General features: G+C 46.5%; 1 long non-coding RNA gene across 1 annotated transcript in view; it reads left to right on the top strand.

Annotated features, from left to right (window-relative positions):
- Positions 1-5,552, top strand: part of LOC115318967 — a 22,392-nt gene extending 16,840 nt beyond the window's left edge. The window contains exon 3 of the long non-coding RNA XR_003918373.3: positions 5,143-5,552. This is a non-coding gene — a long non-coding RNA (uncharacterized LOC115318967). The remainder of the gene's footprint in view (positions 1-5,142) is intronic.
- The last annotated feature ends 315 nt before the right edge of the window (positions 5,553-5,867 follow it).

Raw genomic sequence — 5,867 nt, 5'->3', positions numbered from 1 at the left:
CTTCGCAGAATCTAGATATCACACCCTAACTTTTCTAAACTTGATTTTGTGAAAACAAGTGAGTCGTGAAAACGTTATTTGAAACTGAAACTGTAGAAAAACTTGAAAATCGGACTTCAAACTTTGAAAACTTGGATTAAAAAAAATTCAAAATCTTCAAAGTTTTTTTTTTTTTTTTTTTGAATTTAGCGTTAAAAGAGAATCGAAACTTTCGAACTTTTCGAACTTTATGCCAAAAGAAATTCGAAATCTTTGAATTGTTCGAACTTCATGTCTATAAAAATTCGAAGCGTTCGAAGTTTTCGAATTTTTTTTACAAAGAATTTCGAAATCTTCGAATTTATCGAACCTGAAGTAAAAAAATATTCGAAATATTCGAATTCGAAATTTTAGAAACCGTGAAAGCTTCGAAATTTTCGAATTCGAAACTCCGCTGTGGACAAAAGTTGCGAATTTTTCGAAATCGGACCTCGGTCGGTACGAAAATATCGAAATTTTTCGAAATCGAACCTCAGTTCGCTTCGCAAATATCGAAACCTTTCGAAATCGAACCTAGGGTGGTTCGCGACATCCCTAATCCTGATGGCATTTCGCGGCGGCCGACTGCCACCAGGAAACCATCAGAAAGCCGACAAGCGGGGTCTGACTGGAGTTTGACTGTCGGTCAGAGTAACTTGTTGTCCAATCAGACATGCTTGACGTACAGTCAGGCACAGTCAGCGGTCCACTAGAAAACATTGACTGCCAAACCGCCAAACAGCGTTACATTGATGGATTTTTCCTTCGGGTACACAGGAGACTGCAAAAGTAGACTGCTTGCTGTCTGCTTCAATTTGCAATCGGAAGTCCCGTAGACACTAGCGCCAGCTGAGCCTCTAGTGTTTATTGTAATAACTCTATGGTGCGCACGAGCAGAGAACAGGGTTAAGTGATGAAAAGGAGGGGGCTGATTGGTCCGGCAAGCGCCTAGCTGCCACCGCACTGTCAGCTTAGGGGCGAACGGAGTATTATAGTGACGCAGTGCTGGGGGCCGACTGACGTGCTTCGGGTACAGTGGATGTATCACGGTGAAAAGGGAGAGAGCTTTTGGAGGAAGGGAGGTACAAAGTAGTCTGCTATATTTCAAAATTTCATACCGAAAAACGCGCTTTCGACTTTCGACTGTCTTTTTTTTCTTTTCTCGCACTAAACGATATGTTATTAGTAAAATCCCAATCTAAATTTTTTATATGATCCAAAAATTTGTTTCGTGGTTCCTTAAAGGGACCATGAAGGCAATTTAATTTTTTTTTTTTTTTTTTTTAAGAAGGTGTTTTTCGAAGCATTGGGTTCCTGGCATGCCACACAATTTTTTCTAGAACGTTGTGACACTTATTTCTGTACCTGCAAATAAATTTGCGAAACCGAAACAAACATTCAGATTTCTTCCCTTTTTTGCCTCTGGAAAGAGAAGTGACGTCAGGGAGCACTGTCGGCATCGGTAGGATTTAGTGCACACTCAGTGTGGTTCCCGTGGTTTGCTCTAGTGCACGGCGGTCGGTGAAGAAAACCTGGAAGAAATGGACGACAACGCCGCGCTCGCAAACGAGTTTGAGCTCCTGTTCAGCGACCTCACGCCGACTGAACGGGAGATGCTGCTAAGGACGCAGAAGTCTGGATTGGCGACCGATGAGCATTGCTGCATCGGTCGGCAGTTTATGCAAACTAACGTCGCCCGATCGACCGCACGTCTTTAGCCGACCTTTCGCGCAACCTACTACTGCAGATAAACACGGCATGATTGGTGAAACACCAGTTTGCAAAGCGAACATGAGACGACGCACGAAACCAAAACCAAAAGTCCGCCGCCCCCGGCGCTCGTACCTCTTTTTTTTTTTTTTTTTTTTTGTCCATGGTTGCTCTATGCTTGTTACGCGCCCGAGGTAGCAGTGCGGGATGCGTTCAACCAGTGACAAACGGAGGGATCGCTTCAGATTATGCTTTTATACACGGTACCGAAGGAAAAATCCATCAATGTAACGCTGTTTGGCAGTCAATGTTTTTTAGTGGACCGCTGACTGTGCCTGACTGTACGTCAAGCATGTCTGATTGGACAACAAGTTACTCTGACCGACAGTCAAACTCCAGTCAGACCCCGCTTGTCGGCTTTCTGATGGTTTCCTGGTGGCAGTCGGCCGCCGCGAAATGCCATCAGGATGTCCTGGTGGTGATTCTGACTGTACATCGATTGTCTCTGACTGTACGTCAGAAAGCTTTGACGTGCAGACAGACGTACGGTCAAAGGACGTAAAGTTCGGTCGGATACCACTATTTCGTCAAGTCTATGAATACGAAAAGTCATTTATGCACGAGAAAACGATTTCGGGACGTGAGCCCATAAAACCGCTGACGTTAGAGATGTGACACGCAACCGACCGACAACCTTGATCAGAAGCCCGCCGAAGCCGCCGAAGCGTCGAACGCGACACTTCGCACTTCGCTTCGCCCATGGAGGCTTCGCCGAGCTTTCATGAACGATCGCTCTCGACTCGTTTTGTTTGCCCGCTTGCTCCAGCCTGTCGATCCTGCCCGGGCTCTACAATGTCTTATGTTTTAGTAGAATTTCTACTCGACAAGACCCAGCCTGTTGTGAGTTCCGACGATGTAAGGGACTTTAGCGGTGTAGTTAAAGACGACAAGGTGTACCAGGTCTACTGGGCCGATGACGCGCGAACAAAAGGATCATTCTACGACGCGAAAGTACTCTACATGGCAGGTGAGTAGAACTGAAGTACGGCGAGTGATGTACGAGTGCTTTCATAACATGCTGACGGCTGAACTGCATTTGCAGCCGAAGCATCTCGTATAAAACGAATCGTCAAATCGAGCTTCTGTAGTGGTGGCGTAGCATAGCGGTTAGTGTTTCGGATTTGTACGGAAGCGGTCGCGGGTTCGATCCGCGGTGGTCCTACTTTTTTTTTTTTTTTTTTTTTCCTCGAACATTTTGTTTTATCGAGGCATTGGGCGATATTTATGAGTGCGTATAGCTTTACTCTTATATAAATGCTGCGCTTGATGATGAAATTCCCTTGGCAGTGGCAGTCAGACGTCATCTGATGGACCATCAGATGACGTCTGATGGTCCACCACGTTCCACCAAGGCTGCTGACTGGCAGTCAGTGTCCCAAATTACGTAGCTTGATGGAATTTTCAATAGGGGTATGAGACATATGAATTCCCACTACAACTTCAAAATATTATCCAACGTTCAAATAAACTTTTTTCATCACATCTCACCACCGAAATCGAAACCAAGAGCGCGTCTATCGTTTGAACCAATCGCCAGACGAGGAGCCCGTTGTCGTCACGCTTCGACGGCGCACTTTAGTTCACCTTTCTGCCGCCTCCTCGGTGGGGTCTCAGGCATCGTTCCCGGCGCTATTATTACCGCTCCTGTTTGCTCGATTGGTGCGGCGCCCAAACCTCTGTTCGGGCTAGAACTTGGTCAGCAGTATCTGAGACGTGCCTGACATCCATTTCAATCGTCGAATAAAACTTCGAAACTGCCTTCATGGTCCCTTTAAGCCTTTCCTGATGGCTAACGTCAGGCTGCGCTGCTGCGGAGAGGTTAAAGGGGCCCTCCGGAGCTTTCTGCGATCGTCTGTTTATGTTGTTATATTGCGTAGTAGGTGCAAGTTAATATGTATAGAAAGTTTTAGATTACAAAACCGTTTATTAAGCAGATGGCAGTAGAAATATATCGGGACTATTTTCTCTTGAAAGACAATCTCCCATTCCCTGCCCATCGCTAAAACTTGACCAATGGAAATGCTTCATCTCGCGGTGAATGCGAACGTTATTATTGCAACACTTTTTAAGCTTGTGGTAAACTAGAGTTTGAGAGAAACGTAAACTTATTGTGGTGCGGGAAACATAGTCCGCAATTATCGCTCCAAAACCAGCGAACTACGTTTTCTCCTCGCAAGCTTGTTGCCAGGGGGTGATGCGTCGGCGCGTCAGCTCGTCTGCTTCCCGGGGCGTCTTCAGGCGTGAGTTTGCGGGACACGTGTTCCTTCTTCCCGTGGATCCCGACTCTGAAGCCAGCTTTGCCATCCTTTCACGTCAACGAGTCAAACTTTTCCTTGTCATCTGTGGAATGCGACTGCGTATTGCAGTAGCAGCGCGACGGTGCGGTGCGACGAACGACGACTGCCGAGCACAAAGTCCGGGCTCCTTGACGAAGATCCGCACGTGTTCGAGAGATTCCTCCGCGGGTCGGCGGTCGGCCGCGTTGGTGACGCGCAGCGACGCCGGAATCCTTCGCTTGCTATTGGCTGACGCGTAAAGAGATGCCCCTCCCGTTTTCCGGGGTCAGCTCAGAAAGGGGGGCGTGCCGGGGACTTTGATAGCAATTTTAATAGGGAAATCCGCCGCGCATGACCGTAATTTTATGATTTTTAGGATCCTTAGGGCCTGTAGATTGAGTTACCGCCATAAATAGACCATCGCAGAACGCTCCGGAGGGCCCAGCCTCTCCGGTCGTAAGCAGTCACGAGTGTGTGATCCAAGACTCTGAAGTATATAGTTAAGTCTGAAGAACACTCAAGAGCCTCTTTGTCGGCGAAACGACGGGTGCCTCTATGAGGCTGCCTGAGGATGTCAACATCGGTGGAACCCCGACTCGCCCCAAAGCGGCAAAAACGCTGAAGCTCGACGAAATACGCCGCAAGCCGCAGACGGGTCCGTCTCAGCTCGTTGGCGAAAAAGCAGACGCAAGCTGCGGTGCTGCGTCACATTTAAAAAAAAAAAAAAAAAAAAAAAAGTTTTCCATTTTATTTATGCGTTGCACGAAATAGTTTGTACAATATTTGGTTGTCGAACGAAGAAACGACGGTTTTGGCATTGAAACGTCTACGTCTTGTTAAAATAACATAAAGCTAATGTAAGACATATATCTTAATTCAACGCATGAAAAGAGAAATTGATAACGTTCCGCGGGGAGCCGAACTACTTTTATACGTATCGGCTCTAGCTTCTGGTGAATACTCCCTGCATGGATGACCATCGGTACGGTATGATGACGTCATGGGCAGGCCATGCATGTACTGTTTCCGTGGCATTTCTAAAATGCGTTCACTCCTTCGTCACCTAAACCTGTTGCAGGAGGGCGCTGCAGCTGGAGGAGAAGGCGCGTTGAGTCCAGGCGACGAGCCAGCCTCCCCTCCGTAGCTGAATACTCTTCCAGAGCTTCAGCCCGGACGTTCAGCGACTACGGCACCACCGTGTGCACACTCAGTTCAAGGAACTCGGGGTCACTAATAGGGCTACGCTTATAGAGTGTCGGCACTCTATTAGCCGGTTTTTCTCTAGGCGCCGCCATTTGTTTGCTCAGTTCAGTTCGGGCGCGTCTGGTGATAGTTACATTTCGAAAATGCAACTTCTTGAATTTTAATACAATGCTATGCACCCTGTTGCAGGCGTTCTTGTACACGTTATTCAAGAAACGTAATCAGGACATCCGTCGCCAATGTTGCAAAACTTGGAGGACGCTTAAAGGGGCCATGAAAGGATTGAACTGCTTTTTTTGGTTAAAAAGTATTGAATTAGATTACTTGATTACATGCAAAACAAATTTTAATTGGGCGATAGTTGACGAAAAAACGTTCCTTTTTTCGAATACTTCAGATTTCAAAAAGACAGGCCTTTTCCTGTCGGTTTCAAAATGTTTGTTTTTTATATATATATACTGTTAATTACTGGATTAAAATCACCGAATTATAAGCTACTTATTTTCTCGATTCATTAGTGTCGGTAAACCATCCTCCTGTCCCAGACTTGATTCGAGAATTTCTGCGTGCGAATCTTACAGAAGCAAAGGGCCCCATTAG

Source organism: Ixodes scapularis, unplaced genomic scaffold (genome assembly GCF_016920785.2).
Source record: "Ixodes scapularis isolate PalLabHiFi unplaced genomic scaffold, ASM1692078v2 PGA_scaffold47__10_contigs__length_4178495, whole genome shotgun sequence".
Taxonomy (NCBI): Eukaryota; Metazoa; Arthropoda; class Arachnida; order Ixodida; family Ixodidae; genus Ixodes; species Ixodes scapularis.
This window is presented reverse-complemented; position numbering and strand designations above follow the sequence as displayed.